This window comes from Lontra canadensis, unplaced genomic scaffold, assembly GCF_010015895.1.
Source record: "Lontra canadensis isolate GAN:19392208 unplaced genomic scaffold, GSC_riverotter_1.0 scaffold60, whole genome shotgun sequence".
NCBI lineage: Eukaryota > Metazoa > Chordata > Mammalia > Carnivora > Mustelidae > Lontra > Lontra canadensis.
In genome coordinates, this window is record NW_022631054.1 from 7,161,183 (window position 1) to 7,184,955 (window position 23,773).

Consider the following 23,773-nt stretch of genomic DNA (forward strand, 5'->3'; position numbering starts at 1 on the left):
CAGCCCCTCTTCAGTGCCCCCTGAAGCACTGTGTTTTCGTTGCTCTTGGAACTGCCCTTGGCCATTCTCTCCGTGAAGCCCTCCCTGCCCAGGCCCCCACGGTCCAGCCCTCCTCCTTCTCCTGTTGCTTCACTGCAGCTTCTTTAGGCCCGGGAGTCTCTAGGGCCTGGTTTTCTCTCGGGGAGGGGGGGGTGTCGGGGTGTGTGTGTGACCTTCATGAAACCACCATCTCCCTATTCAGAGTTTCCAAAACCCACCTGTCCAGCATCTCCTCTCTCCCAGTCTCTTAGATTCCTTTTCATTCACTTAAGCGATATTGGTAAAGCGCTTTGGAATGTCAAAGCACTTTAGTCACTAAAACCGCAGGCACCTAAAACTGGATAGTGTCTCTGTTTCCTCCTCTGTAAAAAGGGATAATGATAGTCCTCACCTTACAGGGTTTTTGTGAAGATTGGATGAGATCATGCCTTATGAAGTAGTTAGCTTTGCTGAAGCACATAGTAGGTGTTCCATAAATTTTAGCTTTCCTTATGATTTTTTAAAAAGATTTTATTTATTTGACAGAGACACACAGCGAGAGCGGGAACACAAGCAAGGTAAGTGGGAGAGGGAGAACCAGGCTTCCCGCTGAGCAGGAAGCTGATGGGGGGGCTCGATCCTAGGACTCTGGGATCACAACCTGAGCTGAAGGCAGATGCTTAACAGACTGAGCCACCCAGGCGCCCCACTTTCATTATGATTTATGGAGGACACTGTGTTTACCAGCCCTGTACCCAATGTGGGGGAGAAAGCCAAAATAGACAAGGAGAAAACTCTCAGGAACCTAGGAAAGTACAGTCCCACACAGCACGTGAACAGAGACCGCTGGGCTTTGAGAGGAGTTCCTGGAGCTGAGCTGGGAAAAAGGGGGGCTTGAGAGAACTTGATTGCTCTGCTTAACGGAGTGAGGAGGAATTTGGAGTTTATAGGAAGTAAGATGAGAGGAGGTGGGGAGCGATGGTGGGTGTTGTCCCACGTGGGAGGGTAACAGGTGGAAGGAACTTCTCTGAAATAGGGTGGCCAAAGTTGTTGATTTTTATGTTGTTCATTTCTTCATCTCTTTGTGGGCTAAACGCACGAAGGCCTCATGGGAGTAGGTTTTCTTCTCTGTGTGTGTAAATTATGGAAAGGGGATGCTCCTTACATCTGGATAGCACACATGAGTGTATTAGTTGTCTATTGCTACATAGGAGGAACTCTGAAAAGCATAGTGGCTCAAAGCAGCAATTTCTTGGAGCAGGAATTCAGGAGCGTCTCTGTTGATCAAGGTCTGTTATGAGGTTGCAGCCAGATGGTGGCTGGGCTTGGCTCGTCTAGAAGGCTTCTTCACTCATGTGTCTGATGTCTGGACTAGGAAGCCTCCAACAGCTGGAGCTGGAACAGCTGGGATTTCTTGGGATGCTCTCTTCTTTATCTGTTTGTGGGCTTTCCATAGGGTCTCTCCCGCATGGCAGCGTCAAGGTAGCCGAACTTCCAACACAGCAGCTCAAAGAGAGAGGGAAACACCAGACCGCAGCAGAATTGCTTCTGAGGACTGAAGTCACACAGCATCAATGTTACCACATTCTTTTGGTCCAGGCCATTTCAAGGGGTTGCCCAGTTTCAAGGAGAGGCAACAGAGACTCTACCTCCTGATGAACCAGTATTAACATAAAAACATTTCGGGGCACCTGGGTGGCTGAGTCAGTTAGGTGTCTAGGCATCTACCTTCGACTCAGGTCATGATCCCAGGGTCCTGGGATGGAGTCCCACATCACATCCAGCTCCCTGCTCAGTGGGGTGGCTGCTTCTCCTTCTCTCTCTGCCTGCCACTCCCCCTGCTTGTGTGCTCTCTCTCTCTCTCTCTTTCTCTCCCTGGGTCTCCTGCACACACGCGCACTCTCTCTATCAAATAAAATATTTTTTTTTAAAATGTAAAAACATCTCAAGAGGAGCGTGGAGTATATGTGTGTGGGGGAGTGGGATAGAACATATACCGGTGCAGCCACCATTGGATAATGTAACCTATCACACTTGGGCTTAGAACCTGAACCATTTCAGTGGAAAGTGAAACTCAAAGCAGGGGCTGATCAAGAGAAATTGTAGAGAGGGCTTTGGACCCACAAATCATGGACTAGAGGTTGGGCCAGTCATATATAGCTCTTAAGGAGCAGGGAGAACCTGAATAAATGGAAAGTTATATACCCACATTCCTGGATAGGAAGACTCAATGTTGCAAAGATGTCAGATTAACCTAGGGGCACCTGGCTGGCTCAGTTGGTGGAGCACGCAACTTTTGATCTCGGGGTTGTGAGTTCAAACCCCATGTTGGGTAGATATTCTAGGAGAGAAACGACATGAAATAGTCAAGAAAATTTGAAGAAGCAAAAGAGAAATGTCTTTCCCCACCACAGATCAAAGCATACTATAAGGGAGTGATCCAAATAGTGTTTTATCAGCCCAAGAATAGATTTTTTTCTTAAAAAAAAAAAAGAGAGAAAGACCACACACACACATTTATCATGTTTAATTTATGAGAAAGGTGTATATATTTAGTTTATGATAAAGGTTAAATTTGAAGTCATTGAGGAGGGGAACTTAGGTGGCTCAGTCAGTTAAGCCTATGACTTTTTTTTTTCTTTTAGATTTTATTTATTGATTTGACACAGAGAGAGAGAGATCACAAGTAGGCAGAGAGGCAAGCAGAGAGAGAGGAGGGGAAGCAGGCTCCCTGCTGAGCAGAGAGCCCGATGCGATGCGGGGCTGGATCCCAGGACCCTGAGATCATGACCTGAGCCACAGGCAGAGGCTTAACCCACTGAGCCACCCAGGTGCCCCAAGCCTATGACTCGTGATCTCAGCTCAGGTCTTGATCTCAGGATTGTGAGTTTAAGCCCCATTTTGGGCTCTACACTGGGCATGGAGCTTACTTAAAAGTGGATACATAGTCAGAAAAGAATTCAAGTTATGGGACACCTGGGTGTCTCAGTCAGTGAAGTAAGCATCCGCCTTTGGCTCAGGTCATGATCCCAGAGTCCTGGGATCAAGCCCCAGGTCAGGCTCCCTCTCAGTGGGGAGTCTGCTTCTCCCTCTCCCTCTCCTTGTACTCATGCTCTCTCTCTGTCAAATAAATAAATAGAAGATTTTTTAAAAATTCAAGTTAAGTGTTCCTGGGTGGCTCAGTGGGTTAAAGCCTTTGCCTTCAGCTCAGGTCATGATCCCGGGGTCCTGGAATCGAGTCCCGCATCGGGCTCTCTGCTCAGCAGGGAGCCTGCTTCTCCATCTCTCTCTGCCTGCCTCTCTGCCTACTTGTGATCTCCGTCTATCAAATAAATAAATAAAATCTTTAAAAAAATTTTCAAGTTAAATTTCTATATTAGTATACAAAAATATATTCCTGGATAAATTAATTAGGGATCTAAATATAATGATAACAAACTATAAAAACCTGGAGGAAAGTGTTTTTTTTTTTTAAGTTTTGTAGTAAAATAAGTCAATAAAAACAAATTTGTGGTAGGGAAAACTTTCCTGAGCAATACACAAAACCATGAAAGGATGCTCAAGTTTGACTCCATAACCTTTAAATATGTCTTTATAATAAATATGTATGGGGAAAATTAAAAGACAGAAAGGAAATATTTATAATATATATTACCAGACAAAGAATTAATATGGATGGCTTACAAAGAAGTCTTACAAGTCAACAGGGCAAGCTCTAGCAAACATTTATTTTTTTTAAAGATTTTATTTATTTATTTGAGTTAGAGCGAGACAGAGAGAGAGAGAGCACAAGCAGGGTGGAGGGGCAGAGGAAGAGGGAGAAGAAGGCTCTGGGCTAAGCGAGGAGCCAGGGCTCGATCCCAAGACCCCGAGATCATGACCTGAGGTGAAGGCAGACACTTAACTGACTGAGCCACCCAGGCATACCTCCAGCAAACATTTAATGGAATATCTAATTTGAATCTCCTACAAGCTTTTAGAGAATGAAAGAATACAACACTCAAACTCATTTTGTGGGGCTAACATAACTTTGATTTTCAAACCAGTAATGGGAAGTACAAAAAAGGATATTAGTGGCCAATCTGTCTTATGAACACAGATGGAAAAGTCATGTAAAGTATTAGAAGACTGAGTATAGCAATCTATTGAAAGATACATTATGACCAAGTTGGTTTCATAGCAGGAAAGTAAGGATGCTGTAAAGTTAGAAAATCTAGGGGGGCCTGGCTGGCTCAGTTGGTGGAGAGCGCGACTCTCAGTATTAAGGTTGTGGGTCACTTTTCCTCACTCACTAATGATTCGGGCACTTGGGTCACACCTTCCCCTCCTCTCAGAGTCCTGCCATTTGGGGTCCTTCATTATTTTCTCAAATGACTCCAACACCTTGGATTCCCAGTGCCTTAACCACCTCCTTCTTTTCTTTCTTTCCCTCTCTTCTTCTCTTTCTTTCTTTCTTGAGAGGGAGAGAGAGAGAGAGACAGCGCGGGTAGAGGCAAAGGGGGAGAGAGAGAGAGAGAGAGAATCCCAAGCAGGCTCCACGCCCAGCCCGGAGACCAACATGAGGCTCAGTTCACAACACTGAGATCATGACCTGAGCCAAAACCAGGAGTCGGGCACTGAGCTGACTGAGCCACCCAGGGGCCCCTAACCACCTCTTTTCTAGTGATTGTCTCCTCTACTGCATGTCAGCCATATTCTCAAGGCCATCCCTGGGGCTTTGGTCTCATTTAGAAGTGCCTCATCTGTGAGATATTAAAATCAATCAATGCTGGGATCCCTGAGTTGCAGTGTAAGAAGTCTGACCATCCTGCTGGGGAGACTACATGGAGAGAGAGGCCCAGCTGATTCCAGCCTTCCAGCTGTCCACACCAAACCACCAGACATTTTGAACCTTCCGGACCCGACTGATCACCTGCTAAGTGCCCCTGAGGGCCTGAGCAAAGACCGCAGGGGACAGAAGAATTGCCCATTTAAATCCTAATTCCTAATGCAAAAAATTGTGAGGTTTTCTTTTTAAAGATGTTATAACCTTTTTTATTTTGAAGAATTATAAACTCACAGGGAACCTCAAAAATAGTACAGAAAGGTTGCATGTTCCCTGTACCCAGTTTCTCTCAGTCATAGCGTCTTACATAACTATAGAGCAATAACCAAATCAGGAGGTAACAGCACGATCCCCACGCATCGTGATTTCCAGCAAACATGTACTGCATGGGTTCAGGTAGTAGTTCTGTAGTTTTGTTATAAATATACAATTTCTATGTGATTGTGTGTGGTATTGTATTTTTTTTATTAGCATGTAATGTATTGTTTGCCTGAGGAGTACAGGTCTGTGAATCATCAGTCTTACACAATTCACAGCACTCGCCAAAGCACGTACCCTCCCCAATGTCCATAACCCAGCCACCCCATCCCTCCCGCCCCACCCCCCAGCAACCCTCAGTTTGTTTCCTGAGATTAAGAATCTCTTATGGTTTGTCTCCCTCCCAATCCCATCTTGTTACATATTTTCCCTCCCTACTCCCTATGATCCCCCGCCCTGCTTCTTAAATTCCTCATATCAGAGAGATCATATGAAAATTGTCTTTCTCTGATTGAACTTATTTCACTTAACATAATACCCTCTAGTTCATCCATGTCCTTGCAAATGGCAAGACTTGGGTTTTTTTTATGGCTGCATAGTATTTCATTGTGTGTGTGTGTGTATATATATATATATATATATATATATATATATATATACATATACACAATATCACCTCTTCTTTATCCATTCATCCATTGATGGACATCTAGGCTCTTTCCATAGTTTGGCTATAGTGGATATTGCTGCTATGAACGCTTAGGTGAATGTGCCCCTTCAGATCACTACGTTAGTATCTTTTTTTTTTTTAAGATTTTTATTTATTTATTTGACACAGAGAAAGAGAGATCACAAGTAGGCAGAGAGGCAGGTAGAGAAAGAGGGGGAAGCAGGCTCCCAGCTGAGCAGAGAGCCCAATGCGGGGCTCGATCCCAGGACCCTGAGATCATGATCTGAGCCGAAGGCAGAGGCTTCAACCCACTGAGCCACCCAGGTTCCCCTCCCCCTTTTTTTTACATTTGTATCTTCAGGATAAATACTCAGTAGTGCGATTGCTGGTCACAGGGTAGCTCTATTTTCAACTTTTTGAGGAATCTCCATACTGTTTTCCAGAGTGGCTGCACCAGCTTGCATTCCCACCAACAGTATAGGTAGGTTCCCCTTTCTCCGCATCCTTGCCAACATCTGTCATTTCCTGACTTGTTAATTTTAGCCATTCTGACTGGTGTGAGGTGGTATCTCATTGTGGTTTTGATTTGTATTTCCCTGATGCCGAGTGATGTTGAACACTTTTTCATGTGTCTGTTGGCCATCTGGTTGTCTTCTTTGCAGAAATGTCTGTTCATGCAAAAGATTAGTTTCTAATTTCCTTGATTTTCTCTATTGTTTTCTGTTTTCAATTTTATTTCTCTTGTTATCTTTGTTGATTACTTCATTGTTCTTGCTTTGAATTTTGCTCTTCTTCTAGGTTGTATGGTGGGAGCTTTTTAATAGACTCTTAACCATATTTTTCTGGTTATTTTTAAGTCCTTGGCTGCTAATCCCAATATCTGGGGGTTGTCTATGGCTCTGTTTCTATTGACATACTTTTGTATTTGACCTCATATTTTCCTGGTTTTTTGTTTGCTCATTTAGCAAGTCTCTTAGTTTTTATTGTATATTGGGCACAAATGATGTGTTGTAGAAACCCTGAATTGTGTTATAGCCCTCTGGAGAGTGTCCAATTTTTTTTCAGCCAACAGTCAATTTACTGGTGGATTATCTTGAACTTGTGTATGCTGAATTTTACTCATTTTTAGGGTAATTCTACTTTTGGCTTTGCTCCTAATCCTTGGGTATATCTTTTAGTTACATGATATAGAATTTTCTCCTAAGGTATCACCCTTCTGGGACTTTAACAGAATGCCCTGGGTGTTTACCAAGCACTTCTACATTGGCATAACTTAAGCTCCAAACTGTCTTCCTTGCATTAGGCAGTAGCTGAAATCTTGGCTCAGTTTCTTTATCCTTCCAATCACTGATTTCCACATGGGTTATTTGGAATCTTGTCTGTGCATGTGCCGCTCAGAGGTTAGCCATGAATTCAAAGGGAGTTAGCTGATGGACAGATTTTTGGCCATCTCTCCTTGTGGCTTTTTTGTATCTGGGGTTTTTCCCTCGATCTTTTATCCACTGTGGCAGCCCTGAACTCTGTTTTCTGATTCATCAAACCCATAGAATCCTAGCTTTTTACTTGATTTTTAGCTTGTCTGTTCTGTAAAGACTAAGGGATCCCCTTGGCAGAAAATCCATATAAATGTGGACCATATCTAATGTGGTTCTCTTCTTTTAAATGCTTAATCCTCCTCCAGTTCATGGTTCCTTTTGGTCACTTTACAGTTTTTTGTTACATATTTTGACAATTCACTGCACCATGACCAGAACTGGAATTCAGCCCTGTTTAATAGTTAAACAACTATTTAGTGAACATCTGCTTTGTACAAGTTATGCATACTTTTGAGTAATATAGACACAGTTTCTGCCTTGACAGCACTCACACTGGGAGACAGGGGCTCAAGTAAGAAAGAAGTGTGCTGAGGTCTGTATTTGGGGAAATCTGGAGGACTGTGGGGACCTAGAATATATTGATACCAACTCTCTACTAAGCATTTTGCTAGGGATCCTGTTTGCAGCCCCTTCTCAGAGATCCTTAGTGAAACTCAAAACCTCCTTGAGCTTTTCTTTCATTCTTCTCTTTCCTTTCTCTCTTTCTCCCTCATTTCTTTCTTTCCTTCCTTCCTCATTCCCTGTCTTTTTTTCTGTCTGTCCCTAGGCACTGTCCTGTAGTCCAAAGTTGTGATCATCCTTAGCTAGTCCTTAAGGACTCCACCTCCAGAAAGCCTTTCCAGACTATACAAACTTTACAGCCCAGAGAACGGGATTGAAATTCATTTTTAAAATGTTTTATTCCACTAATATTTCCCAAGGACCTGCTATGTATCAGACCTATAGTGTGAGGAAATGATTAAATGATTGACATAATCATAAAAAGTGTAGCTAGGAGCTACTAATTATTGCAAAGATTTTATTTATTCATTTATTTTTAAGTAAGCTCTACGCTCAATGTGGGACTTGAACTTGCAACTCCGAGATCAAAAGTCCATGCTCCACAGACTGAGACAGCCAGGTGCCCTTCGGAACTACTAATTACTGCTAATAAAATGTATCATCTGCATAGTTATATGATTATAATTATTATTATTATAAATTATTATTATAATAATATTATTATTATAATCATACTTATTGAGCACCTGTTATAGGACATTGTACTAGTCCGTTCTGTGGGTTTTGTTGCTAAGTCCTCACAACACTCAGTGAAGTAGGTCTCGTGACTATCCCCATTTTATGTAAAGTCTAAGGCTTAGAGGAACAAATGGTTTTCCCAAGGGCATCCAGTTGTATTTCCACCATTTCTGGCTCATGGTAAGTACCAATTATGTGCTTTTCCTCCCTTCCCCCACTTCCCCCCAATGATCACAGCAATTTGGGCTCTGCGCAAAAACGGATGACAGAGACGAGAGTGGGGCTGAAATCCAGCCCCAGCCAAAGCTTGCTACAAGCTTTTATTTTGCTGGTCCTCGATTGATTTGCTGGTCTTCAATTGGGCCACTCCAGTGTACGATCCTCAGACCTCTAATCTCTAACCTTCGGATTTCCTGCTCTTTTCTCCCCAGCTCTGATGGGGAGGAGGGGTGGGCGTGGAGAGTACGAAGAAAAGGCCTGGCTCCCTTGTCCACCGCCCCGTCCCCCCTTTACCATCCCCCCTCGCCCCGATCGCGGTTCCGGTTCTTCAGGTAGTCCAACTCCTGGCCAGCAGGAAATCAGGCTACCTGATACTTTGGCGCCACCTAGTGGTTCTCTGCTGCAGCACACAGTGCCGACAACTTGACAAGTTGAAAAAAAGCCTCTTTCTCAGGGAGAAAAATTCGCGGGGACATGAAATGGGGAGAGAAGAAAATAAAACACGGTGGAAACTCAAGGAGGGAGCGATCATAGCTTTTGGGGAATTAGAGCTTAGAGTTTGTATTCGGCTAGACTTGGGTCCTGATTCGACTGCATACGAATTGTGTGACCTTGGGCTAGTCCCTTCACTTCTTTGAGTCCTCCGTTTTTCCTCACTGGCAAGATGGGGGAAAACACCAATGCCTCTTGATGTCCGGGAAACGCTTAGCACAGTGCCAAGCAAGCTTTGGATATTTACTTTAGGCAGAAGGAACTTTGTAAGCAAAGGCAGGGTACAGGGCTAGTGTTTAGAACACAGGGTAGGTGACTTGATCCCTCCCTTCCCTGCTAGAATCCTTTCCTGGAAGGGGACCAGGTGCCCATTCTAGGCTGAGATCCAGTCCTAGGTAGGTTTGCTCACTCTGGACTCCAGCTGCTGTCATATGCCTGGGCAGAAAGTGCCAACCTCTGTATTCCCTTCTTGCACTGGAGCAGAGCTCCTCCAAACTCCTCTAAGCTGCCCAACCCTGCTCCTGGTTCCACCTGCCCCTATTTGTTCCATCTGATTCTCTCCCAGTGCTGGTGCAACACTGACAGACTGTCGTGCTGGCTCCCATGAGCTATTTTCTCCTGGTTTTCCTCCTACCTCTCTGGCTGTTCCTTCTGATGTTCCTTTGTGGCTTTCCTTTCTCTGCACACCCTCACTTACCACTTCGAAGCATCCTGTCCTGTCCTTCTCTTATTCCCCATGTTCTTCCTGGGCCATCTTACCCCCTCCTCTGACTTTTACTATCACTTCTGTGTCTTCTGCAGAGCCTCAGACCCGCTTATCCAACAGCCTCTTGGATGTACCATAGGCAGTTGATACGTTCAAAATGAAATTATCTGTTGGCTCCCAGACCCATTCTTCTTCCTGTCTGGCCTACACAGCCAATGGTTTCTCTGCCCTATTGCTTACGTCAAAAATATGGGTGTCAGCCTTGACTCTACCCTCTTTCCTCCCCCGGCTTTATCACCGTGCTCCACTCACTTTACTCATGTATGTTTATCTAATTCTTCCACTTCTCTCTCCCCCTGCCTCTGCCTCAGCCTGGACACCATCCTCTTTTGCTCATTGCAGCTGCCTCTGAATTTGACTGTAGGCTTCTTTGCTTCTTGTGTTCCCTTCTGGAAACTCTAGGAGAGAGTCCATTTCCTAACACTGTTATCTTTTAGAGGCTTCCCACATTCCTTGATTTATGACTCCCTTCCTCTATCTTTTAAAGGCAAAAAAGTTACACCTCTCTTATCATTCTCCCCTGGTTGGAGCTCCCTCTACTTTTCTGCTTTCTTCTCCCACTTTTAAGGACTCTTGTGTTTGCACTGGACCCACTCATTTAATCTAGTGTAATCTCTCCCTCACAAGATCCTTAACTTAATTATATCTACAAAGACCCCCTTGCCGTGTAATCTAACAAATTCACGGTTCTGGGGATTAAGGTGTGGACATCCTTGGAGGGCTCCTATTCTCCTACCACAGTCTTCTCTCTGACCCCCAAATATTCATGTCTCTCTTGCATGCAAAATACACTTAACTCACTCCAAAGAGTTCCCAAAATTGTCTCAAAGTCTCAGCCCATTAAAGCATCAACTCAAAGTCCAAAACCAACCTCATCAGCTCTCTTTCCCTAATAGAGATCAATATCATCTCTATTAGGTATACAGTGAGACTCAGTGTGGTCTATGCTGAGGTAGAGGTCCTCTCTCTGTGTGGACCCAAGAAACTAGAAACAACTTCTCTTTCCCAGAATAGAATGTCAGGACCTGCATATGGTCAGAGTCAGAGACATTCCTGTGCCAACAGAGAGCAAATGGAAGAAATAAAGGAGTCCTGGGTCTCATGTAATTTCAAAATTAGGTTGGTCAAGCTCTGTTAGGCTTCAAGTCCTAAGATAATTATCTGTAGTTTAAGGCTCAGCTCTCTGAGTCATTTTTTTTTTCTTTCTCATGAAAGACAGCACCTGCTTTCAGCTGGACTGTTTTATCAACCTGTCTTCTGCCTGCAGAATTTTGGAAGTCCTGCTGCCTTCTTTTATTTCAGACTCTCTCCGTCCCTTTCAGTCCAGGTGCCCCCAGTTTCACCCAGTGTAAAAGTCTCAAGAACCCTGTGGGTCTCTCATGTGTGTCTCAGGGAATCGCTCCCTCACACCAGAGGCTCCTTCACAAGATGCTCTCTGGATGATTCCATTTCTGCTTTTGGCTTCCACTGAGACAGCTGATGTGATCTATGAGTCACACGCTAAAGCTCTTCAAAAAGCCTTTTTACGTGACCACCTACTTGGACCTTCACATCTTTCAGAGATGCTAACAAAAGGTGGCCCAGGCACACCCTCAGCTTTTTCTCTAGAATACCCTTTTCCTGACAGTGATTCTCTTCATATTAATATAATTTGTGATCTAGATAGGCTGCGAATTCCCCCAGAGCACCAAGCCCCGGTTTGTTTTTGTCTGATGGTTCTTTTCTCAGTGTACCTCTGTCCCCTCCCGCTTACTGCCAGCCTCAAGAAACCAGGCCACACTCATAAAGGCTTTGTTTGGAATCTTCTCAGCAAAATACCCAAGTTCGTTGTCCATAAATTCTGCTTTCCACATGACAGCAGACATGCAATTCAAGGCTTCTTGCTACCGTGAAATGGATTTCCAATAACATGTTCCTCATTTCCTTCTTAGCTCTTATGGGCAGCGCCTTAACATCCTTTAACATCCATAGTTCTTTCAAACTGGGATAAAATCAAAATGTGAGCAGGTCTGCCTTCCTTTCTGAAGACTCTAGGGGGAGTCTATTTCCTTTCTCTTTCTAGCCTCTAAAGTCTTCCCACATCCCTTGGCTTGTGGCCCCCTTTTGCCATCTCCAAAGCCAGCAACCATACATCTTTGTCTTCCATCACAAAATCTCCTCTGCCTCTCTCTTCTTCCTCCCTCCTCCCCTGTTGCGATGCTTGTGGTTACATTGAGCCCAGCTCGTTGATCTAAGGCAGTTTCCTCTTCTCAAGAGCCTTAATGTAATCACCCCTGCAAAGCCCCTTCTGTCTTGTCATGGAACATATTCACTGGTTCCAGGGATTGGGATGTGGACATCTGATGGAGCACTGTTCTGCCCACTGCACCCTCCAAATGTTAGCCAGTGTGATCTCACTGAACAGACTCGGTCATATTTGTCTCCTGTTTTAAAACTTGTAATGGCTCCCCATGGACTTCGGGATACAGACCAAATTTCTACCTCGGCTGATCTAGAGCAACTTTTGTGATCTGGTTGTTCTTGCTGTTAAACACTGCCTCTCATCTTTCCCTCCCTCCCGCCTCAAGCACCCTGCATCGCAGCCACACTGCCTGCTGGCAGCCTCACAATTTCCACGATGCCATCAAGGTCATGATTCAGCTACCTCACTCTTATTGTTCTTCGGGTTGAGTTTAGTCTTCATCCTCTTCCAGAAGCCTTCCCTGGGTTGTGTGACCCCCCTCCCACCCCCTCTCTCCTCTGCAACGTGCTCTAGCACTTTCCCCATCAGGGTGTACTGTATGGCATTGGCATGACCATGAACTTCTCAGCCTCCTCTGGTAGACCGCAAATGCCATGAGGGCAGGACTGTGTCTGCTTCTTTGCTACATCCTCGGAGCCCAACCCAGGTCCACTATGAGAGAGGCTCTTCATGAGTGTTTGCTTTGAGACATTAACGGGCAGGATTCCTCCCAGCTCACGCTTTCCGTTCTGTGAGGTCTCATGGCAGGACAAAAATCTCATTGCTCGAGGACTTTGGCAGAGGTGTTGAAGGCAATCATCATGAGCTGTGAATGGGAGTGGCAGAAGTGAGAAGGCTGAGTGGCGGGCCAGACCACTCACTAATGACGGTGCCGGTTTCAGCTCATTCCCAGCTCAGGAGACAACACGGTGACCTGCTGCTGTCACACTCCAGATTAGTCAAGGAGGAGTTTCCTTTCTGTTGCTGGAAAGGGACTTGAAAGGTTGGTGCTTATTTGCTTTACTTTGTGTTGTTGTTAGTAAAAAAACAAAATAGTGAATAGCATTCAGATTCCCACCTCTTAAAAATGTCCCCTCTCAGCTTTCTTGATAAACTTGACCAAAGAGGTAAAAGACCTAAACTCTGAAAACCATAAAGCCCCAATGAAGGGGCTTTGAAGATGATACACAGAAATGGGAAGACATTCCACGATCATGGATTGGGAAAACAAATATTGTTAAAATGTCTGTACTACCCAAAGTAATTTACACATTTAAAAAAAAAGATTTTATTTGTTCTAGAGATTGAGAAAGCATGAGTGGGGGAGGAGTGGAGGGAGAGGGACAAGCAGACTCCACGCTGAGTGTGGAGACTGATGAGGGCCTTGGCTCCATCTCACAACCCTGACATTGTGACCTGAGCCAAAATCAAGAGTCAGCTGCCTAACAGACTGAGCCACCCAGGGCTCCAGCAATCTATACATTTAATGCAATCCCTATCAAAATACCAATAACATTTTTCACAAGACCAGGACAAATAATCCTAAAATTTGTATGAAACCACAAAAGACCCCAAATAGCCAAGGCAACCTTGAAAAAGAACAAAACTGGAGTTACCACAATCCTAGATTGTGAGATATGCTACAAAGCTGTAGAAATCAGAACAGGATGATATAGGCACAAAGATAGACACATAGATCAATAGAAAAGCAAGGACAATAAGTAAGCCCATGATCATATGGCCAGTTTATCTATGACAAAGGAGGCAAGAATATGTAATGGGAAAAAGAAGGTATTTTGGGGCACCTGGGTGGCTCAGTAAGTTAAAGCCTCTGCCTTCAGCTCAGGTCATGATCCCAGGGTCCTGGGATTGAGCCCCACATCGGGCTCTCTGCTCAGCAGGGAGCCTGCCTCCCCTGCCCCCACCCCCACCTGCATCACTGCCTACTTGTGGTCTCTGTCTGCTAAATAAATAAATAAAATCTTAAAAAAAAGAAGGTCTCTTTAAATTGTGTTGGGGAAACTGGATAGCTATATGCAAAAGAATGGAACTGGACCACTTTCTTACACCATACACAAAAATAAACTCAACATGGATTAAAGACCTAAATGTGAAACCTGAAACTATAAAAATCCTAGAAGAGAGCACAGGCAGTAATTTCTCTGACATTGGCTGTAGCAACATTTTTCTAGATATGCCTCCCGAGGCAAGGGAAGCAAAAGCAAAAATAAACTATTGGAGCCACGCCAAAATGAAAAGCTTCTGTAGAGTAAAGGAAATAACGAATAAAACGAAAAGACAACTTACTGAACGGGAAAAGATATTTGCAAATGGCATATCAGGTAAAGTGTTAGTACCCAAAATATATGAAAAACTTATACAACTCAACACCAAAACCCCCAAATAATCCAATTAAAAAATGGGCAGAAGACATGAACAGATATTTTTCCAGATAAGACATACAGATGGGGACGCCTGGGTGGCTCAGTGTGTTGAGTGTCTGTCTTCGGCTCTGGTCATGATCTCAGGGTCCTGGGATCAGGCCCCGCATTGGGCTCTCTGCTCAGCAGGGAGCCTGCTTCCCCATCCCTCTCTCTGCCTCTCTGCTACTTGTGATCTCTCTCTCTCTCTCTCTGTCAAATAAATGAATAAATAAAATCTTTTAAAAAAATAAGACATACAGATGGCCAACAGACACATGAAAAGATGCTCAACATCACTCATCATCGGGGAAATGCAAATCAAAACCACAGTGAGGTATCACCTCACACCTGTCAGAATGGCTGAAATCAACAACATAAGAAACAACAAGAATTGGTGCATCTATGGAGAAAAAGGAACCCTTCGGTGGGAATGTAAACTGGTACAGACACTGTGGAAAACAGTATGGCGATGCCTCAAAAAATTAACAATAGAACTACCATTTGATCCAGTAATTCTACTACTGGCTATTTACCCAAAGAATATGAAAACACTAATTTAAAAAGATATATGCACTCCTATGTTATTGCAGCATTATTTACAATAGCCAACATACGGAGACAACCCAAGTGTCCACTGATAATTGAATGGATAAAGAAGATGTGGTATGTATGTGTGTGTATACATGCAGACACACAAACATGCAGACACACAGACACACACAATGGAATATTACTCATCCATCAAAAGAATGAAATCTTGCCATTTGCAATGACATGAATGAATCTAGAGGGTATTATGCTAAGTGAAATAAGTCAGAGAAAGACAAATACTGTATGATTTCATTCGCACATGGAATTTAAGAAACAAAACACATGAACAAAAGAAAAAAGAGATGAACCAAAAAACAAGACTCTTAACTAGAGGGAGCAAACCGAAGGTTACCAGAGGAGGGGTGGGTGGGGGAGATGGGTGAAATAGGCTAAGGGAATGAAGAGGACACTTATCGTGATGAGCATAATGTATGGAATTGTTGAATCACTATACTGTACACCTGAAACCAATTTAACAGTCTTTTTAACTGTTCAATTTAACAGCTTAATTAACAGTTTAATTTAACAGTAATTCCAGTAAACTATACTGGAATTAAATTTTAAAAGAAAGAAATCCGCTTTCTTGAATCTCACTCAGCTCTAGGCTATTTCTACCAGGTCATGATGACCATCCCCACCCCCAGCAGGAAGCAGCTGGCTGAGAGTGGAACACTCCAGTTTACAAAATAAGCTTATGTCACAGTCTTCTTTTTCAGGTCCCAAGTTTCCTATTAAATCTCTCTGAAAGAAACAGTCATGTCTCCATTTGACTGCATACCATTACTTATTCATTCTTTAAGCTTTTTTTAGAGTGCTCAGTACTGAGCCTGCAACAATGAAAGTGATGTTTTGGCAGTACTGTGCAGATAAGCAGAAATATGATGGACATTTCCTTGAGTGTCTGGAGCAGGATATTAATTTGGCACCACCTAAGCCAATCGTTTTTAAATATTTATTCTAAATTTATTTAGCAGAGAGGATGAATACTATAAAAAAAAAAGGTTGGAGAAGAAGATCTTTGGGGGAAGTATTCTCTTTCTCTCTTATTATATACTAAGTAATTCAGCTCTGGCCCCAAACTTGCAAAACAAATGTTCTGCAACTGACTAGACTCACCCACCCTCTTTATCTTTTTTTTAAAGATTTTATTTATTTATTTGTGAGAGAGGGAGAGGGAGAACACACAAGTAGGGGGAGTGGGAGAAGGAGCAGGAGGCTCCCGGCCAAGCAGGAAGGCTGATGCAGGGCTTGACCCCAGGACCCTGGGATCATGACCGGAGCCAAAGGCAGACATTTAACTGACAGCCACCCAGGAGCCCCTCACCCATCTTCTTTAGAAGTTGGCTTTGGGGTGCCTGGGTAGATCATTTGGTTAAGTGTCTTCTTTCAGCTTAGATCACGATCTCTGAGTCCTAGGATGGAGCCCCACATCAGGCTCTCTGCTCAGTGGGGACTCTACTTCTCCTCTTCCTCTGCCACTTGCCTTGCCCATGCTTATTTGCTCTCTCTCTCTTAAATAAATAAAATCTTTTGTGTGTGTGTTTGCATCACCTTCAGTGGTTCCTTGAGCAAAGTCTTGGAGTCTCAAGCCCTACATGCACACCCAACAGTTACACACAGTTCTCTTGAAAGGAGTTTGACTTTTTTTTCCTTTTTTAATACAACCAGTATTTATGTTTCCAGGGTTTCTGCTTATTATTTGGGGTCTAGATCTGCATGGGAGCTGGCCAAGGGAAGAGGAGAGATGAGGTAGGGATGAGGGGTGTGAAGTAAGGTATGGTATCCAGGCAGGAGGAACAGCAAATGGAAGCCCATAGGGAAGGAGAATCCTGACCCTTAGAAGAACCGAAATTGCATCTGGCTGGAGGGCAGAGGTAGGGAAAAGTGTGAAGTCAGTTTTTCCCTCCTCTTATATATCCTATTAGAAAAATAGTCTTCAGGGGTGCCTGGGTGGCTCAGTTGTTAAGCATTTGCTGTTGGCTCAGGTCATGATTGCAGGGTACTGGGATCAGGCCCATGGGCTCCCTGCTCAGTGGGAGCCTGCTTCTCCCTCTGCTTGCTGCTTCCCCTGCTTGTGCTCTTTTTCTGTCAAATAAAGAAATACAATCTTTTAAAATATTTTTAAAAAGAAAAGTAGTCTTCACACTATATGTCATACTTTTTGAATCATTTTTTAAAAGATTTTATGCATTTATTTGAGAGTGAGAGAGAGTACGAGTAGGACAGAGGTAGGCAGAGGGAGAAGCAGGCTCCCCACTGAGTAGGGAGCCTGACATGGGGCTCAATCCGAGGACCCAGAGATCATGACCCAAGCTGAAGGATGCTTAATGACTGAGCCACATAGGCTATCCTCAAATCATTTTTATATCTATCTGTGGTATCCACTAGAATATGCATGAGGAACTAGATGAGATCAATACAACTGGTCTCCTTGCCCTCTTCCTCCACCCCTACAGAAACACATTACTTAACTAGCCTCTACATTCGCAAAACTGTGAATAATGCTGTGAAGAAAGTTATAATACATAATTATTAATGGATTTGGGGGATCGTTTCCTTCATATAGTGCTAGAATTAGAGCACAGGGTCTGATCTGTTTTTTATATTTTCATTTTCTTAATGATATACTTAGGAGTGGAATTGCTGGGCAACAATTTTAATCTTTAATATTACATGTTTATTTTTTTACTTTATTTTTAATTAATTAATTTTAATTAACATATAATGTATTATTTGCCCAAGGGGTGTTTTTTTTTTAAAGCTATTTAATATACTGCTGGAGGTTTTCCAGAAAAAAATTTTAAACCAGTTTAAACTTCCAACAATAGTTAGTGGAAAATATATAGTTCCCTATATACCTTAACAACACTGGGTATTATAATTAAACTTCTTTTGCTGACTTGGTGCATTTCTCTTAATAAAGCTAAATATTTTTCTTATGTTTATTAACCACTTATACTTTTTCTGTAAATTGCCTTCAGATAACTAACTCTTTGTCTTTTTTCTATTGGAGGCTTTTTTATTTGTAGTGGTAGGACCTTATTTTGCCAATTTTGTGGTGCATATTCAAAAACAATCTTGTTGCTTGCTTTTAAACATACTTTTTGGTTTTTTAACATACAGATTTCATTCTTTTGGCAATGTGAATTCTACAATAGTTTTTATCTTTAGGAAACTGTGGTGGTAACCTCCAGATAGTCACCTTTTAAAAATTGATTTTGGTGTGTTTCCAATTTTTCAGTATTATAAATAGTGCTTAAAGAGTATCCTTGCATTTAGCTGTATTTACTGCTTTAGGATAAATTCCTGAAACCAGAATCATCATGGATATGCATTATTCTAAGATATCTAACATATATTCCTGAATTGTTCCCCAGAATTGGGTTAATAAGTCACATGCCCCTGGGGCTCCTGGGTGGCTCAGTGGGTTAAAGCCTCTCTGCCTTTGGCTCAGGTCATGACCCCAGGGTCCTGGGGTTGAGCCCCGCATCGAGCCCCGCATCTCATCGGGCCCCCTGCTCAGCGGGGAGCCTGCTTCCTCCTCTCTCTGCCTGCCTCTCTGTCTACTTGTGATCTCTGTCTGTCAAATAAATAAAATCTTTAAAAAAAAAAAGTCACATGCCCCTGCCTCCAGCAATATACAAGATTACTGGTTTTCTACTTTCCAGCCCATAAGAGGATATTATAATTTTAAAACCTTTGCCAAAATGACAGATGAAACTGATTTTATTATTCCATTAATTTGTATTTCTTTCTAGTAAGAGCAAAATTTTTATTTATTGATCATTTTGTTTTTCTTTTCTTTCTTTCCTCTTCTTTTTTTTTTTTTTAAAGATTTTATTTATTTATTTGACAGGGTAGTGAGAGAGGGAACACAAGCAGGGGGAGTGGGAGAGGGAGAAGCAGGCTTCCTGCTAAGCATGGAGCCCAAAGCGGGGCTGAATCCCAGAAGCCCAGGATCATGACCTCAGCTGAAGGTAGACGCCTAACAACTGAGCCACCCAGGCGCCCCGTCATTTTGTTTTTCTTTCATCAAAGTGCCTGCTCATATCCCCTAGCCTGTTTTTCTATTGGGACTTTTAATTTATAAAATTTTCTCACAATTGCATTTCTATGACTTTTTCTGAGATCAGTATTTCTGCTTTTCGTTGTTGATGTTGCTGCTATGTTATTTAATGCATAAGCTTTTATGACTTCAGTGATAAAGTGGAGGTCAAAATAGCCCAGTGTTCATAGTTAAGGCATCATTTGTTAAACACTCACAATATCCCAGATCCATCTCATACATTCTTTCAAATTTTTGTAACCACTCCCTTAATCCCATGTTAAGGAAGAGGACACTGAGGCACACAGAGGTTAAATATCTTGTCTGAGGTAACACAGCGAGTAAGTGGAGGGCACTTTATGGTTTCTAATCCTCATGTTCTTTTCTGTGCAGTTCAAGCACTTTCCCCCCGTCCATTCTCAAGTCACTTACAGGAGAACATTTCCCAACATGGTAGCTTGTGGGGAACTGTTGGAAAGCAGAGGGCTGGTAAGTCATAAAGAAGACAAGTGTTGTCTCCAACCATTCCACAGAGTTGAGGTTGGTGGAGTGGACTCTCCAGCCCTCTAAGAGTCTATGTGTTAGGGGGTGAATCTTGCTCTAGTGAAGACAAGCAGGTATGTGTCCATGAGATCCCAGTCTCAAAAAGCCATGAAATGGTAGCCTAGCTAGGTGCTCTGAATTTACTGAATGAGCCACAGGATGAAGCCAATAGCTACACATCATTAGTACCAGAGACCAGGCCAGTTGACCCAGCAAAGAAATCAGTGGTTTCCTCAGCCATGACCTTCAGCAGGGATCAGCAAGGTACCCAAACAGAACCAGCTGTGCCTCAGGGTGCATCAGCGCCAGATACACGGGACTCAGATCAGACCCATCACACCATGTTGGAGATTAGCAAAGGGAACAAAGGGCAGTGAGCAAACCTGAGGTCCCTGCCCCATGACACCGTAAGATCATGACCAGAAGAGACCCAGGAACCAGTGAGGACTTTGGGAATAGAGAAAAGTGGGCTGACTTGTCTCTTTCTGGTAAGAGACAAAACCAAGAGGAAGATGGTATTCTTGGTGCAAAACTGAATCTTTGCAATAGTTTGCGAATCTGGGCCACTTCCTGTTTAGGCACTAGTTGGATCATATGTTTGGGTAAGTGGGGCCCCGACTAGCTGGGTCGAGGGAAGTTCTTACCTAATCAAGGGCACTAATTGTTGAGGTCTTTTGAGTCTACTTGGATGGATATTTCCAATGTGTGGTACCCAAAGGGCTAAGAACATAAAACTCGGGAATTAATCCCAAAGAACCCAAATAACATCATTGCTGAGCAGGCTTAGCCATGTGAGGGACATTTCTGTGTTCTCTTCTGAAACAAATGTTTTTAAAGTTCTGTTGTTCATTGTGATTTTTGTAAAGAAATTTCTTTCCCAGTTAAGAAAACTAAGTGATAATATTCTGCCCCATCCACCATGATTGCCCACTCATTACGAAAAATGATTGCAAGCCTCCAGAGTTGAGACTTCTGAAGACTCAAGGTTGGGAGCAGACCCAATGATCCCACACTTTACCAGGAACCACAAGGGCAAATCATGGACAGATTCTCTTGCACTCATCCCACTCCCCTTGGAAAAAGGTACTCCGGTTCCATTTTCTGGTGCCTTCCTGGGGTGCCATTCTGGAGTGTCCCAGCTATGAAGGAAAGCTGGTAGATCTTTTTCACAGGTGTCCCATTCCTTCATTTCTCGTTGTATGGGTATGGTGACAGTGACAGGACTGAGAGAGGAGGAACTCTGTGACCTGGCAAGCATTTCTCCCATTATGGAGGAGAACCTGTCCCTCTCTTGACACTTGTTGGAAATTGTCCATTGCAGAAATTGCAAAGAAAGGGCTCTGGATGGGAAAATGGAATCCTGGTTCTAGTGTGAGGTCTGTCCTTTTCTAGTTAACCTGGATCTAGAATCTAGAGTCTGAATTTATTCTGGTGATAAAAAAAAATGACTAATTCTTTGACTTCTTAAAGAAGTGATTCCTAAATTAGTCTGAGTTACACATGTCTTTGCAAATCTAGCACCCACTCCTCAGAAAAGTACACATACCCACACAGCCAAGAAACTTGTCATATGATTGCAGAGCATTGACAAAGTGCCAAAGTCCATTTGTGGACCCAGATAAAGATACTCTCTGACCCTTAAAGATACTAGGAAGAGTGTGGAGTCCAACCTCCTCAGCACAGCACACAAGGCCCTTTGTGATCTGACCTCTGATCCTTCTCCAGCTTCTCCTGATGCCTGTCAAATACATCCTCTCTAACAATTTGCAATTCTCCTTTCTCACTTCTGCACTTTCATGCATGCTAATTTCCCTGCTGACATGTTCTCCCTGATTGCCTGGAAACTGTGATTAACTCTATTAAGGAAGAGTTAAGCACTTCTTTTTTTGTGTGATGGGTATGAAAACAGGGCATTTTGATGGGCCATTTGGCCAATGATAGCAAAGTAACCACAACGTCAAATCTCCATGTTAGAATGTAAGAAGTTTTTCTTTAAGCCAATGTGGCAGGACAGGTTTTTCTGTCCTGTCTTCTCCATCGTTCTCTCCCCTGGTCATTTCTGATGGAAAGGGAGCCTTTCGACAAAATGAATTATGACCAGAACCACTATTCTATGAGAGTCTGATAGCATCAGTAAGAATGAGATTTCTGCCTTCGATTCTCCTATCTGAAGAATTTGGAAGTTCTAAGCCTATTCTTGCAGATCAGTGTTAAGATCTTTGGCTGCTTTCCCAGGTGAAAGTCAGGAATGAGGTTATCTGTGGCTCTGACTGCCACAGGCCCTGTGGCAGACGTTATCTTCTGGCTGGCCACAGCCATTCCCAGCTCTTTCTCTCCTGCTGCCTCCCACTGGAGGGGCTGGAAAGCTAGATACATGCTTTCCTGGTTGCCTCTGTAGTTACGTATTGAACCATGAAACCTAGTTCTGGCCCAGGAGTCCTAAGAATTTTTAGGAGAAATTTTACTTTCCTGATAAAAGGAACATCCAGATTGGAGACATCCCTTTTCCCTTCTTCCTGCCTTCAAAGATGTTGTGATGTTTGGAGCTGTGGCAACTATTTTGTGACCATAAGGCGATTTGCATGAGAAGTGGTTCTCAAACCTGAGTGTGCATCAGTATCATCCAGAGGGCTTCTTAATATATAGACTGCTATGCCTCACCCCCAGAGTTTCTGGTTTCTAGGTCTAGAGTAGGCCTGGGAATGAGCATTTCTAACAAATTTCCAGGTGATGCTGCTGCTGTTAGGCTGGGAACACACTTTGAGATCCCCTGAACATGTGGATGAAAATTCCACAGGCTGATGATGGCAAAACAGGATAATAGAGTCTGGATGCTGATGGCCTTGTCAGGAAGCTGAATAAATGTAAAACAAAACAAAACAAAAGCCTGCTTCTGGATTTCTTGTTCTGTCAAAAAGTCACTATTTATTATTATTATTTTAAAAATATTTTATTTATTTATTTGACACACAGAGATCACAAGTAGACAGAGAGGCAGTCAGAGAGAGAGAGAGAGAGAGAGAGAAGGAAGCAGGCTCCCCGCCAACCAGAGAGCCTGATGTGGGACTCCATCCCAGGACCCTGAGATCATGACCTGAGCCAAAGGCAGAGGTTTAACCCACTGAGCCACCCAGGTGCCCCCAAAAGTCACCATTTATTTAAGCTGTGGTTAGTTGGGTTTCTTATGATGTACATTCAAAAGCATTCTGAACTTTCAGGGAGCTGTGCACTGTGGAGCAGGCAAAAGGAGAGAAAAATCTAGAGGAACACTCATCCTGGGCTAACTTAGCATAGAGTCAAAACTGCCTCAACAGGAAATAGTTTGAAACATCTCTTAGCAACACTGAGCTTTGATAAAGGTAAGATTGTGGGGTTTTAAAAATGCTAGGGCCAATTAAAATTTTTTAAGTCAAAGTAAAACTTGTACATAGCTAAAAAGTCAAGCAGTTATACAAGGTTTATAATGACACATGATAATGCCCTGCCCCATACTTAACCAATCCTGATGCCTACTCCTCCAAGGCAGCCATTCTCAACTTTTGTAATGCTTCTTCTGGAATTTACAGATTTACCTAAATGACATGCTTATACTACCATTCCATACCTTTTTGTCTTTGTTTATTCACTTTCTGCTCTGGAAGATAAGAATTCAGATTTCTTTTTGTATATCCTCCCCTCTTTCCGTGCCATAAACGTCCTCTCCCACATTTTCCCAATGTTAGGTAACAACATTTTGTTACATTAACGCTTGAGGTCTGTGACATTATGACTAAATAGTATTGGCAGATGAACTTAATTACACCTCTTTTTTGGTTAGTCTTGTCAATAATCACCCCATTTTTTTTATTCGCTTCATTTTTATGAATCTCTGATGAATTCATCCACGTATCCTCTGACAAGAGGAGACCTTCCTTTTAGTTCCAGCATATCGGCTCATCTATATGTTTCAATTTTCTTGGCGCCATCTGTTTTAAAGTTTCTGTCTTGTAGCTCCAAGCAGGAATAGGCATTCTGCAGAACCATCACCCAGGAACCTCCCCTCACCAGCACACTGGGAATGACCTTTGTCTTTTCCTGTGTTAAGTGC